Genomic DNA, 15,608 nt, shown 5'->3' on the forward strand with positions numbered 1-15,608 from the left:
TAGAGATGACAAATAGTTTGTATTAAAATATTTTAACACAAAGTTAGCAGACTAAGGATCTCATTCTTCAGTCATTAATGCCCACTCATTCTTAATTTCCATGAGCATCACATGGTGAAAATTCATGTATTTTCCATTTACACTGGAGTATATAAAATGAACACTCAAACTGTGTTATTAAGCACAAAAGAGGTTATTTAATTAGCTCTTTTCTGAAGGTGAGAGGAAAGGGAAACTATAAATCGAGAAGAAATTGCAAAATAAAGAGGACAACCTTGTTAAAATCTTCTGTGAGAGTAAAATCAGTGAAATTCTGTCTCCTCAAGATCTGGGATTTGGTGACTGTATATTAGACTCATTAAGTGCAAGGTGAGTATAGAATTTGTACAATCGTTTTGATCATTGAAGCACACTCAAAATTTCACACCCTCTGTCTACCTCAGAAAAGGGAAAAAAACAAGGCAAAGAAGTTTGAAGACTGAACTGGGCTAATTGTTAGCTTTACCTTTCTAAGAGCACATGTAGCTAGAACTGTATTTCCCAATATTCAGCTTGGTTTTTTGGGGGGGATTTCAGCTAGGCAGTCTGGATTATGATTCCTTATTTGTAGCCCGAGAGGTCATAGTGAGTCATTAAAAAGTGAACAGTGAACCTTGGCCTAGCTCCTGATACAAACGAGGTGTGATGAGTCCCATGTCTGTTCACTGACCATTTACCACTCACCCCAGCACACTAGAGTTCTGCAAACCCTTGGGGCTCCCCGTTCCCTTTTCCCCAGCTCTTCACATGGCCCACTCCTTCCTACATCTCAGATGATGACTCCAATGTGGGGCCAGGAGATAAGGACACAGACATGAGGAACCTGGAGCCAAGCAGCCCAGGCAGAGTTCAGCCCTACCATTTATTAGCCATGTGGCTTTGGATGTGTCAGTATAACCTGATTGTACTTGGTTTTCTCATCAGTAAGATAAGAATAACATCATCTACCTCAGATAGTTATTTTGTATCATAATAAAAAGTACTTTGAACAGTGACAAAGCAGAAGTATAACATCAATAACTGTCTTACCTAAAATATGTTCAACAAATTATATTTTTAAAAAACAGATTACAATAGTGTATAGATAGTGTTCTTCCTTTTTAAAATAGCGAATAATGACAGAGAAAGGCAGAATAATACTCTCCAAAGTGACTAATGGTGTTAAACTCTAAAGTGTTTAACTTTTAGTGGCAAATTTTGATTTCTTTTTTTCTTTTTGCTTGATATTACTTTTCTCACTTTTCTAAAATATAGATTTTTTCAAATTTTTAGAACATTATTTCATAAAGGGGTTATACACACATTATTGGACCTAGTAGGTACTTAGAGATCATCCAATTGTGTATCTTTATTTATTTATTTTTTTTTAGAAACAAGGGAACTAAAGACCAGAGAATTCAGATAAGAAAAATGGCATCAGGACAGATTCTTGGTACCTGGCCATTATACTATTTCACTGAGGTTCAGAAAAGGCTGTTTCGGTTCTAGATTTACAAACTTGCTTTGTTTCTTTTGCTTTATGATTTTTGAAAATTTTCTAGTGAGAATTACTTTAAATAAGTATGTTATTTTGGAGTATTCACCTCAAGAACATATAAAATATGAGATGTTACACAAATGTAAGAAAAATTTTTATCAGAGTTTATAGTTATTTATCCAGATATTTTAAAATCTGCTTTGAGAAGATAACTGATGTGGGAAAGTACACCTATTGCTTATGAACCGTGAGAGGGAAAAGTTATAATTGGGAAGAGTACATCATGGTTATTGTTACTATGGTATTAAAGTAGTCCATTGAGCCTTATTAGCCCAGCTGTTGGTTATTAATAGTGGTGAGCCTTCTGTGTTAAGTGCTTCCTACACAGATCTCAAAGAGTTATCCCTAAATTTCCATTAAAAAAGTAACAGACCACCCATATAGCACAACTACTAGAGAAATAGTAGTCTTCAGTGATAATCATATTGGCTCTTTCTTTGGTCTTTAGCCACTTAACACGACTTTCTCTAAAATAGCTTAAGATGAAAAGAATTAGCAGAGATTAGCACAGTCTTGAGAAAATGAGTAATGTCTTTTACACTGTTTATGCACATTACATTAAATACACAGGTACATAATTGAGCATGAAAAATCATTGTTTAGCCTTTGTCTTTTTTTTTTTTTTTTTTTTTCCTGGAGGCTGGGTGGAGAATTGTTTGGCATGATTAAGAAAAAAATTTGCTTATTAGAACAAAGAAGATGAATGTTAAGCAATTTATAGCCTGTGTCTGTCTGATAGGTCCATGCGTTACATAGTGATTGTTAAATATTTTTGAATATTAATCCTAACTGGAACTCTACATACAAGAGATGCTACAAAACAAGGAACAATAAGATTAGCCCGTCTTAGAATTCAAATTCTCTTTCTCTCTTCTCTCTCTCTTTCCCTTTCTCTCCTCTATTTCCATATTTGCATACATTGTTAAACCTATACATTTTGGGTATAGGTATGTATGTATAAACTATATGTATTGTCTTTGGAGGTTAAAATGCAAAGTTAACTTTTTTTTTTGAGACAGAGTCTCCTTCTGTTGCCAGGCAGGAGTGCAGTGACAGGATCTCAACTCACTGCAAGCTGTGCCTCACAGGTTCAAGAGACTCTCCTGCCTCAGCCTCCAGAGTAGCTGGGATTACAGGTGCCTGCCACCATGCGCAGCTAATTTTTTGTATTTTTAGTAGAAACGGGATTTCACCATGTTAGCCAGGATGGTCTCAATCTCCTGACCTCATGATCCGCCCACCTTGGCCTCCCAAAAGGTTGGGATTACAGGTGTGAGCCACAATGCCCGGCCTAAAGTTAACTTTTCTAAATGTTTGTTATACTTCCATATAAAATTAAAATATTTAAGTCTTTAAATCCATCTGGAGTTAATTTTAGTGTAACGTGTCAGGAAGGGGTCCAGTTTCTGCTTTCTGCACATGGCTAGCCAGTTTTCCCAACACAATTTATTAAACAGGGAATCCTTTCCCCATAGCTTGTTTTTGTCAGGTTTGTCTAAGATCAGATGGTTGTAGATATGTTGTGTTGCCTCTGAGGTCTCTGTTTTGTTCCATTGGTCTGTATCTCTGTTTTGGTACCAGTATCATGCTGTATTGGTTTCTGTAGCCTTGTAGTATAGTTTGAAGTCAGGTAGCGTGATCCCTCCAGCTTTGTTCTTTTTGTTTAGGATTGTCTTGGCTATGAGGGCTCTCCTTTGGTTCCATATGAAGTTTAAGGTGGGTTTTTCCAGTTCTGTGAAGAGGGTCATAGGTAGCTTGGTGGGGATAGCATTGAATCTATAAATTACTTTGGACAGTATGGCCATTTTCACAGTATTGATTCTTCCTAACCATGAGCATGGAATGTTTTTCCGTCTGTTTTTGTCTTCTCTTATTTCCTTGAGCAGTGGTTTGTACTTCTCCCTGAAGAGGTCCTTTACATCCTTTGTTAGTTGTATTCCTAGGTATTTTATTCTATTTGTAGCAATTGTGAATGGCAGCTCATTCTTCATTTGGCTCTCTTTAAGTCTGCTATCGGTATATAGAAATGCTTGTGATTTCTACACATATATTTTGTATCCTGAGACCTTGCTGAAGTTGCTTATAAGTTTCAGGAGATATTGGGCTGAGACGATGGGGTCTTCTAAATATACAATGATGTCGTCTTCAAATAGAGACAATTTGACTTCCCCCTTTCCTAATCGAATACCCTTTATTTCTTTTTATTGCCTGATTGCTCTGGCTAGAACTTCCAATACTATATTGAATAGGATTGGCGAGAGGGAATCCTTAAACATAAGACCTAATACCACAAAAACCCTAGAAGAAAACCTAGGCAAAACCATTCAGGACATAGGCATAGGCAAGGACTTCATAACTAAAACACCAAAAGCATTGGCAACAAAAGCCAAAATAGACAAATGGAATCTAATTAAACTTAAGAGCTTCTGTACAGCAAAAGAAACAATCATTAGAATGAACTGGAAACCAACAGAATGGGAAAAAATTTTTGCAATCTACCCATCTAACAAAGGGCTGATATCCAGAATCTACAAATAACTAAAGCAGATTTATAAGAAAAAAACAAACGCATTCAAAAGTGGATGAAGGACATGAACAGTTTTCAAATGAAGGCATATACGAGGCCAATAAACATATGAAAAAATGCTCATCATCGCTGGTCATTAGAGAAATGCAAATCAAAACCACATTGATATACCATCTCATGCCAGTAAGAATGGCAATCATCAAAAAATCAGGAGACAACAGATGCTGGAGAGGATGTGGAGAAATAGGAACACTTTTACACTGTTGGTGGGAGTGTAAATTAGTTGAACCATTGTGGAAGACAGTGTGGCAATTCCTCAAGGACCTAGAAATAGAAATTCCATTTGACCCAGCAATCCCATTATTGGGTATATATCCAAAGGATTATAAATCATTCTATTATAAAGTCACATGCACACCTATGTTCATTCTTCCACTGTTTACAATAGCAAAGACCTGGAACCAATCCAAGTGCCCATCTATGATAGACTGGACAAGGAAAATGTAGCAAATGCACATCATGGAATACTAAACAGCCATAAAAAATGATGAGTTCATGTCCTTTTTAGGGACATGGATGAATCTGGAAACCATCATTCTCAGCAAACTGACACAAGAACAGAAAATCAAACACCGCATGTTCTCACTCATAGGCGGGTGTTGAACAATGAGAACACAGGGACACAGGAAGGAGAGCATCACACACTGGGGTCTGCTGGGGAGGAATAAGGGAGAGACAATGGGTGTAGGGAGGTTGGGGAGGGATAACGTGGGGAGAAATGCCAGATATAGATGATGGCGGGATAGAGGCAACAAACCACATTGCCATATATGTACCTATGCAACAATCCTGCATGTTCTGCACATGTACCCCAGAACCTAAAGTGCAATAAAATACACATTTTAAAAATAAATAAATAAAATATAATAAAATTAAAATGTTTAAAATGTTTATGTATGTTCTCAAATATAACTGAAATAACTGACCATATTTTCCCAAGTCCTCATTTTCCCCAGCCCAGTTTAGCCATGAAAACAATGAATAAGAGCAGCATGGAAGTATTTAATCTTCTTCTACTAGGCGAAAGCTTGATTTCACCTAGTAGGAAAAAGCCCAGATGATGACCTCGCATCCTTCATCTTCATGACTTTTAGTCATATCCAGAACTAAAAGTCACGAGGGAAAGTAAAGGAATTCTGGGGTATAGTCCCAGATGTACAAGCAACTCTCGTAAGACAAATCATACCTTTTCTTTGGTGCTTAGCCTTCTCAGCTATAAAAAATGGGTGTTATGTAGTAAGTTCTATCTAAAGTTCCTTCTTGTTGTCTTCTAGGATTCCAGTCACAATTTTCTAGCCTACTTAACTCCAGTCTCAACATTTGCCCAGGCCAGATAATATGAGATTTGACAGACAATTGCTGCTCATTGGATCAGATTTCTTACCAATACTCACAACTGATCACTGCAGAAAACTAGATGCATTCAGTGTTTTAGGCCACAGTGTGCCATTTTGTGAGCCTTCACCTAGCGACTCAGAAGAATACATTCCTGCAAACTTCTGAATTTAAGACAAACAAACCTGCACATTCTGCACATGTATCTCAGAACTTAAAGTATAATAATAATAATAAAATTTAAAAAAATAAAAAATAAAATGGAAAGGAGAAAACTCAAAGATGCTAAAATATTATTGTTGCAGCATCATGTATCCTCCATTATGATCCTGCCAACTGGTCACTGTAAACTTTCCTAATATTGCTCCATGCTGCATTAGATCCTCAACTGGGCATCAATGACCACTATTGTCTTCATGAACAGACAGCTTTATTTGTAGGCCACTTACTTAACCTGGGGTTAGATTAAAAACCCAGTCATTTAGGATTGGGGACATGTCTCCAATCTCTTCCAGATTGGAGGCATGATCTGCAACCCTTTATTGATGACCTAGCATTTAGACAGGCGACAGATAGAGATATGCCTTCCACTTAGCCATAATTTTATATTTTTTAAGATCTAGAGTTTATACCAAAACACTTTGCTTTATTTTACTCTTACTCCTAATTGCAGTTATTGGGTGGTTTTGTCACAGCAATCATGTCTTGTTTTTAATTCTCTGACAACATCGCAGTTGAGGGTCTGTGGGTGTAAAACATGTTTTATGAGGAGGAAATCTAAATGACTAAAAGATGTGAGATATTTTGCTGAACTGCCGTTGCTAATCTGATTTAATAGCGTCTAATGGCTCTGGATATTTTGAAGGTTTGATGAGCTTAGGGACTTGGCAGCCAGCTTTAGAACTCTAGCATAGCCAGTTCCATTTCAGGTCCATGAGAGCTAAAGGTCTTGGATGGCCATTTGGCTTCTCAGTTAGGAAGCATCTGTTAAGTGCTCACTGTGTGTGGCACACTACGAAATAAAAAGACATGATTTCAGTCCATGGGAACCTATAGTCTGAGATAATTCTAAGTTAATGAAGAGTCTAAAGTTTCATTCTATGTTGGAATTATTGAATTGAGTCCTAAATAATACATTTATAGAGGGACTTGAAATGAAAGAGGGAAGGAGAAATGTTTAGCCTAGAATTGAGTTGACTTGTGGCATTCTTTCGATCATGCATTTAACCAACAAATACTCATTGAGTATCTGTTGTCTACTTGTCTCTAGAGATACACAAGTCTTTCTCTGCCTTCATAGGTTATAGTCTGGCTGAGAAGCCTAATTGCAGTTAGAGGCAGGACTGAGGCCATACTCAGGGGAGAGTTAAGAATTAAAGCAGATTCACTTAAGTTTCAATTTTGGTAAAATCTGCCATGGAGCAGTGAAGAGTACAGTGAAATCAGGCATAGAATCACAGCTTAAGGATGAAGAAACCTAGCCTGGTCTTGGGAATCAACCCAAGCTTCCATGAAGAGTTAGACAATCTAAGAGAAAATAAATAATTTCATGCAGTGAGCACATTATTTGTTTAAACTAGGAATTGCCAAACTCTTCACAGGTCAAATCTTGCCTGTGGCCTGTTTTGGTAAATAATTTTTCTATAGAAATGTTGGGTATTCTTGCTAATTCTTAGATTCTCTTACCATTTTTGCTGCTATAGTATGTAGTATCTTATCTGTTTTTTTTTTTTTTCAATTACATTTTAAGTTGTGGGGCATGTGTGCAGATCATGCAGGATTGTTACATAGCTATAGACATGCCATGTGGTTTGCTGCATCCATCACCCCATCATCTACATTAGGTATTTCTCCCAATGCTATCCCTCCCAAATCCCCCCACCCCCTGTTATCCCTCCCCATGCCCCAACAGGCCCTGATGTGTGATGTTCTCCTCCATGTGTCCATGTGCTCTCATTGTTCAACACCCACTTATGAGTGAGAACATGTGGTGTTTGCTTTTCCATTCTTGTGTCAGTTTGCTGAGAATGATGGTTTCCAGTTTCATCCATGTCCCTGCAAAGGACATGAACTCATCCTTTTTTATGGCTGCATAGCATTCTGTGGTGTGTATGTGCCACAGTTTCTTTATCCAGTCTATCATTGATGGGCATTTGGGTTGGTTCCAAGTCTTTGCTATTGTGAACAGTGCCAGAATGAGCATATGTGTGCATGTGTCTTTATAGTAGAATGATTTATAATCCTTTGGGTATATACCTAAATACCATTAATGGGATTGCTGGGTCAAATGGTATTTTTATTTCTAGATCCTTGAGGAATCACCACACTGTCTTCCACAATGGCTGAACTAATTTACACTCCCACCAACAGTGTAAAAGTGTTCCTATTTCTCCACATCCTCTCCAGCATCTGTTGCCTCCTGATTTTTTAATGATCACCATTCTAACTGGCATGAGATGGTATATCAATGTGATTTTGATTTGCATTTCTCTAAGGACCAGTGATGATGAGCTTTTTTTCATATGTTTGTTGGCTGCATAAATGTCTTCTTTTGAAAAGTGTCTGTTCATACCCTTTGCCTACTTTTAGATGGGTTTGTTTGTTTTCTTCTTGTAAATCTGCATTAGTTCTTTGTAGATTCTGGATGTTAGCCCTTTGGTCAGATGGCTAGGTTGCAAAAATTTTTTTCCATTCTATCCCACTCTAATGATGGTTTCTTTGGGTGTGCAAAAGCTCTTAAGTTTAATTAGATCCCATTTGTCTATTTTGGCTTTTTTGATACAGACTCAACCTCTGTCGCCCAGGCTAGAGTGCAATGGCTGGGCTTACCTGGACCTCCCAAAGTGCTGAGATTACAGGCATGAGCCACCACACCTGGCCAGGAGCTTTTCATAGAACAATTGTTGCAATTTTTTTTTTTTTTTTTTTGAGACGGAGCCTCGCTCTTGTTACCTAGGCTAGAGTGCAATGGCGCAGCTCACCACAACCTCTGCCTCCTGGGTTCAAGCAATTCTCCTGCCTCAGCCTCCTGAGTAGCTAGGATTACAGGCACACATCACCACACCCAGCTAACTTTTTGTATTTTTAGTAGAGATAGGGTTTCAGTATGTTGGCCAGGCTGGTCTCGAACTCCTGACCTCAGCCTATCCACCCGGCTTGGCCTCCCAAAGTGCTGGGATTACAGGTGTGAGCCACCGCGGCTGGCCTGCAATTATTTTTTTTAGTAAAAATCTCACTCTGTAGAAGTTAGTAAATGTCCCTTCTGTAGTTAAATTTAGTAAGTACAGATTCCAGCTATGGCAACCTGGCTCACTGCAACCTCTACCTCCCAGGTTCAAGCAGTTCTCCTGCCTCAGCCTCCTGAGTAGCTAGGATTATAGGCATGTACCACCATGCCTGGCTAATTTTTGTATTTTTAGTAGAGAAGGGCTTTCACCATGTTAGCCAGGCTGATCTCGAACTTCTGACCTCAAATGATCTGCCAGTCTCAGCCTCCTAAAGTGCTGGGATTACATGTATGAGCTATCACGCCTGGCCAGTTGTATCTTATCTTTAATCACATTATCTAATTTGTTGTTGCTTATGTATGGAAGTACTGTATGCTTGTAAGTGATTCAGTATTTGGCAAGCTTGCTAAAATTTCTTATAGTTCTAATAGTTTGTCTGTTGATTCTATTAATTATCTGAAACTTTGCTATCTTCTGCATTTCTTCTAAGGCAAGGATCAGCCAACTAGTAATCATGGGACCACCACCACTTTTTGTAAATAAAGTTTTGTTGGCACACAGCCATTCCTATTTGTTTATCTTTTGGCCATGGCTGCTTTCCAGCTACAATGGCAGGTTGAGCAATAACAGACTGTATAGCCCACAAAACCTAGATAAAATGCTTACTATGGGGCCTTTTACAGAAAAAACTTTGTTCACCCTTTACAAAATGATGATATCATTAAATATCTGAAGACTGTCCATTAAAATACTTGTTATTTGTGGCTCCAAAGACTTGAACTAGGACCAACATGTACAGAGATAGAGTGTTTAATTCAACAAAACCTGGATAACTTTTTAGTAGAAAAAATATAGATGTATTTCCTTAAAGGAAGGTAAAAGATGGCTTAAAAGATGACATTACAACTAGTTTCCCAAACTGAAACTATTAGCTCCTTACTTCAGGAATTCAGGAAAACCAGGACTGTTCAGCGCAAGTAGAGGTATTTGGCCTCTCTGACTTTAAATGAGACAGTTTTCTAGAAAAATGTTATCTCTGCATTTTCAATATTGAAAAGGAAGGAAAGTGGTGCAGTTTTGATTAAAGTCAAATCGTAAGATTTATTTTCATCTCTCACAGGTCTGTGAAGACACCTTAAAATCTCTGCCTGTAAGAGGTGATGTACAACCTTGAGATACCTTGCCTCTCCTCTTCAGCAGTGGGGAGGTTCTCATCTCAACAGTTGTTGCCACAAATTCTGGGAATTCACCTACTGGATGGTGGTAGTGGTAGAACAGATAACTTGAACAGTCCACTAGACTCCGTATGTCTCCTCCAACCCAGGGGAAAGCATGCCTTCTTGCAAAAGGGCAGGATGGTAAACTCAGTCAAGGGAATTTGTATGACTAATCAGATATTTCCAAATATTTTTATGTTAGTGAAATATACATTATGTGACTTGTTTCTCAAGAAAGTCAATGTGGATACTTTTCTTTGTTTTTTTGTTTTGTTTTGTTTTGAGACAGAGACTTGCTCTGTCACCCAGGCTGGAGTGCAGTGGCATGATCTCCATTCACTGTAAGCTCCTCTTCCCAGCTTCAAGAGATTCTCCTGCCTCAGCCTCCCAAATAACTGGGACTACAGGTGTGTGCCACCACACCCAGCTAATTTTTTGTATTTTTAGTGGAGATGGGGTTTTATTGTGTTAGCTAGGATGGTCTCAATCTTCTGACCTTGTGATCCACCCGCCTCAGCCTCCCAAAGTGCTGGAGTTAGAGGCGTGAGTCATTCTGCCTGGCCAGGAACTTTTCATAAAACAATTTTTGCAATTTTTTTTCAATAGAAAATCCCACTCTATGGAAGTTAGTAAATGTCCCTTCTGTAGTTAAATTTAGTAAGCACAGATTCCAGCTAAGGCAGGTGTTGGCAAAATCTTATGGCACACAGCTATGCAAATTGGTCTCCTTCTGCCAACAGAGTGCTCTTTAAATTGTACTTAAACAAGCATGATGTGTTGCTGATTTCTCTTTCATATTCTCTAAATTGCCAGTTGTTTTGTTAAATTCTGTGTTCTTACATACATCAGCATCAACCTTAATAATTGCCCAGGTTTTGAAAGAGTTACTGTTGCCACAAGGTCTTTGTTAAGAGTCCAGACTCTGGATGGACTTTGTTCCTGAAGTTGGGACTCCATAGCTAGAACTCTCCCAATGACTAGCCCTTAGGATATGTTTACTAATGTTAGTTAGAACTTCTTGCTTTTGCTCATAGTTAGGAAAGCTGTTCTCAAAGTATACTCTTCAGACCAGCAGCATCAGCATCACCTGGGACTTCTCAAAAATGCAGATTCATAGGCTGCATCTCAGCCTATTAAATCAGAAACTCAAGCCCTTTAGTCCATTTGGTTTGTCTTCCTCATGAAATCACCTATTTTGATTATTCAATAAACAATTAGTTATTGCCTGAATATGTCCCATTACTAACCCATGTGCTAAAAAAGAGTAGCCTGTAAATGTCATGAATAAAAGGATCAGATCTGTGTTATCCACAGTGTGACCCCGTTTCTAGGCACAGCACATGGCTTATGATTGGCATCAAATGAATATTGATTTAATGTGTTGGAATATTAATACAACTAAACCCCTGTCTTCTGAAGACTTTGATGTATGGAATTTCGAGTGCTGTGACCTTCATTACTATTATTGTATCTCTCTTACTCCAAAGAATATAAAACATTGGCAATGAATTTTAGTGAATTAAGACATTTTTACCTTATACATGAAATTGTATTAGGTGTTTTTACTTAGAATTGAAAGCAAGAGTTGTCTTTATAGGCAAATTATGTATTTCATATAGCAGAAAAGTATGACTGAGGTTTTATATGTTGGTCGAACCAGACTAAAGTATATGTTTCTTACTTCTGCTTTGACTTGGTTGTATAGACATGGGTAGGCCTTTACATCTTCCCACCTTTTAAATAGTTTGAAGATGAACAGGGGGTTCTGGAACAATGCCATCAATGTTCACACTCTTTTAGACTAATCGTTCTCTAAATCACCAGAGCAGCTGTGCACCATTAATTGCAAAAGTGTACAGGTGGTCAGCAGAATGAATTGAAAAATGCACTCTTGTTTTAAGGGGACTTTCGTTTCTTAAAAAACAAAAAAAGGCAACAGCTTTTAAATTTAATGCAGAAAGTAAAGGCCAAAATAGTTAAAATTTTAAAAATAGTCAAATAACAACATAGACTGTGCCAGATGTAACCAAATTAGATGGAACAGTTCACAGGTGTTCCAAAACAATGTTCATAATATAGTTGAAGAAAATTGCTTTTCTCGTTTTTATGACTTTAATACTACAACAGTCTTTATATACAATGAGAAACTTTTAAACAGCAGTGAAATTATGCCACTCTATCTCTGATCCTTCTCTTTGTGTACTGTATGACTGCCATATATATAGATTAATCTGTTTTTACTGATGACTCTGTTATGCACATTCCTATAGCCATAAATATGGATCACTGTGTATCAACCCAGAAATCACTCTGTGTGACTAAACAACATATACAGATCATTTTAGTGAAGAATGATATTAAGTGAGTGAACTTGTACTAGAAGCTACAATTATACTTAATAAATGACTTCCATGCCTGGAAAGAAGTATATGTTTGACTTAATGGCTATTATATATCACAGCATAAAGACCTGCATTCCTACATCTTTTCTTCCCTTCCACAAATTCTTACTCATCACATATTTTTCCCACATTGCTGGTGTTGGGCTAAAACTTATGAACTATACAGAAAAAAATGAAAATAATTTATATTCCTAAAGCATATAAGAGAACAATGGAAGAGATGCTCTGTGTGTGTGTGTGTCTATCTGTCTATATGACTATAAAGATAATAGGAAACAGCATTGCTATTTAAGAGGTGCCCTGAAGTTTATATGTAAAATGTTTTATGTAGTTACTGAATGCCTGCAAGTGAAGAGCCTGCAATGGAAGTTAGGAACATAGCTATGAAAAAGACAGATACATTATTTGGTGTTATATGTTTTGCCATCTAGATGGAAGGCAGACACTAAACACATGAACAAATAAATGAAGGAATTATAAATTTTGATAAGTAACATGAAGGAAGCAAGATAATAACTAGAGAGAATAACTCTACTTTGAACATGAACATATGCCCACACAAAGACTTGCATGCAAATGTTCATGGAAACATTATTGGTAATAGCTAAAAGTGGAAGCCACACAAATGCTCATGAACTGGTGTTATGGGTTGGATTTTGTCCCTTAAATAGATATGGTAAAGCCCTAACACCCAGTGCCTTTGAATATGACCTTTTTAGAAATAGAGTCATTGTAGGTGTAATCAGTAAAGGTAAGGTCATGGTAGAGTAAGATGGATCCTAGATCCAATATGCTGGTGTCCTTCTGAGAACACAATGGGAAGACACATACACACAGAGAGAATGTCACGTGATAACAGAGGCAGAGATGGAGTGATGTGGCTATGAGCCAATGAATGCCAAGGATTGCCAGCTACCACCAGAAGGTAGGAAGGATTCTGCTCAGAGTCTCAAAGGGAGCATGACCCTGGTAAAACCTTTATTTATGACTTTTATCATCTAGAACTGTAAGAGGATACATTTCTTTTACTTAGGGCCACGGAGTTTGTAATGCTTTGTTAAGACATCTCTAGGAAACTAATACAATCAGCAAATGGAGAACGAAAATGTGTTCTATTCATACAGTGGAATATTATTCTGCAGTAAAAAGGAACAAACTGCCTGTACATGCTACAACATGGGTAAACCTTGAAAACACTATGCTCAGTGAAAGAAGCCAAGCACAAAAGACTACATATTGCACACTTATTTATGTGAAAGTTCAGGAAAAAGCAAATGTATAGAGACAGAAAGCAGATTAAAGGTTTCCTGGGGCTGAGACTGGGAATGGGGATTAGTTGTAAATGGGCATGAGGGATCTTACTGGAGTGATGGAAATGTTCTAAAACTAGATTGTAGTGATGGTTGCATGACAGCAAATCTGCTAAAAGCCATTGGATTGTACACTTACAATTGGTGAGCTCTTTAGTATGCAAATTATACCTTAAAACCTGTTTTTAAAAAAATTATCAATGGAAAGAGTGAGACAAAGGTAGAAGTTTTGATAATTTTGGTCATTTAAAGACCACTGTGAGCTAGAGAATAGGACCTCCAGAGGAGAGGGAAAGGCAGTAAGCAGGTAAGGGATTCAGGGAGAGCAAATGTTCAGTTTGGGCCTAAACAGGTAAGGTTTTAGGATGTGGAGCTAATAGTTCAGGGATCTGAGACATTGCATCTCTGCATTGCCAATGATATTTTAGTCCTTCCACACAAGGTTGTGTGACATATATTTGCTCCTTGGTGTAATTTTCATGACCGGATTAAATAAACACAATTTTATATGTGATATTTATAGACAGAGAGAGGCTGGCAAAAAACATAACCACTTCTAAGACCTCCTTGCCCCTTGTATTTTAACCTTATTGTCTCATCTCCCTCCAACACATGATACACTGCAATGCAAGCTGTCTTGATTTCTCAGGAAGAGAAAGACCTCTTTCTTTCAAGGCAGTTCTTTTTTTAATTAACACTGCTCTCAGAGTATACAACCATATACACAGTACTAAAAGGTGTTAACTTTCTCACTGCGCTCAAAGTCATACTACTGATATTTATGGGATGATGATTCAACTGTACAGGCTGTTTGTTAGCAAGTTCAGCAGCTGTGTGTGAATGTTGTTGTTAGTATGCACTGAGTCTTTACCAGGCCAACTTTGTGCAGATGCTCAAAGAAAGGCATCAGGGGCAAGAGAACTCAAACAGCAGAGGCTGGCCAAGAAAGGAGGAATGATTTTGTATCTGAACATGTCAAGCATGTGTGTAGTGTATTTTAACCTACTTTTGTATATTATTCATTTTGTGATGAGAGGCCATTGTATATGATTAAGATGAGAAGTCAGGAGCCTGAGTTTCAACACTGACTCGTTTTCTGTGGGACTAAAGACAAACCATTTAGCTCTTGAGATTACAGCCTTGCTTGTAAAAGAAAGGGACAGATTAGAACTGTAATTTTAAGCTATGGAGGGATAAGTGTCCCTTCAAGAATAGGTTGCTCTCCGTTTTCATCTCTCCTTTAGGCTTCCCTTAGTCAAGAGGAAAAAGAGACTGAACCTTAGAAGAAAAGGTTAAGACAGAAAAATGCATGGGGTCAGGTGCAATAACAAATAATTTCATAGGTTGCTAGCCATGCTAGCCATGGATCCTCTCTTTAGAAAAGTGTGCATCCAGCAGGAAAATAATACCAAGATTAAGATTGCCAAACCAAATTGTATCAAAGATCCCTTCCAAATCCATAGTTGTTGTCATTCCAGAAAAGAAGAATGAAAATAACAACAAGAACAATTATGTTCAAGTTTGTGTTTTGACAGCGTACCTCGTAGCAAGCTTAGCTAGATTGTAAGTCATCAGACACAGGGTTGATTCTGGTTTTCAGTTTGAGGATATTATCTTATTGCTTCTCAAACTCTGAAATGGCTGATGAAAGGGGTCACCTCAGCGGGGTGTGGTGGCTCACGCCTATAATCTTAGCACGCTGGGAGGCCAAGGCGGGTGGATCGCCTGAGGTCAAGAATTTAAGAGCAGCCTAGCCAACATGGTGAAACCTTGTCTCTACTAAAAATATAAAAATTAGCCGTGCATGGTGGCATGTGTCTGTAGTCCCAGCTACTTGGGAGGCTAAGGCATGAGAATTGCTTGAACCTGGGAGGGGAGGTTTGAAGTGAGCCAAGATTGTGCCACTGCACTCCAGCCTGGGTGACAGAGCAGGACTCTGTCTCAGAAAAAAAAA

General features: G+C 38.0%; 1 protein-coding gene across 6 annotated transcripts in view; it reads left to right on the top strand.

Moving 5' to 3' along the window:
* Nucleotides 1-15,608, top strand: part of CNTN4 (contactin 4) — a 969,481-nt gene that overhangs the window by 773,407 nt on the left and 180,466 nt on the right. Inside the window, exon 1 of one of the 6 annotated variants that reach the window (XM_032289677.1) lies at nucleotides 7,526-7,531. The exons of the other annotated variants lie outside the window; for them this stretch is intronic. The gene's annotated coding sequence lies outside the window, so the exon portion shown is untranslated. Of the gene's footprint in view, nucleotides 1-7,525; nucleotides 7,532-15,608 lie in introns of those variants that run through there. 6 annotated transcript variants of the gene reach the window in all.

Source organism: Sapajus apella, unplaced genomic scaffold (assembly GCF_009761245.1).
Source record: "Sapajus apella isolate SASKATOON/1434 unplaced genomic scaffold, GSC_monkey_1.0 scaffold23, whole genome shotgun sequence".
Classification (NCBI taxonomy): Eukaryota; Metazoa; Chordata; class Mammalia; order Primates; family Cebidae; genus Sapajus; species Sapajus apella.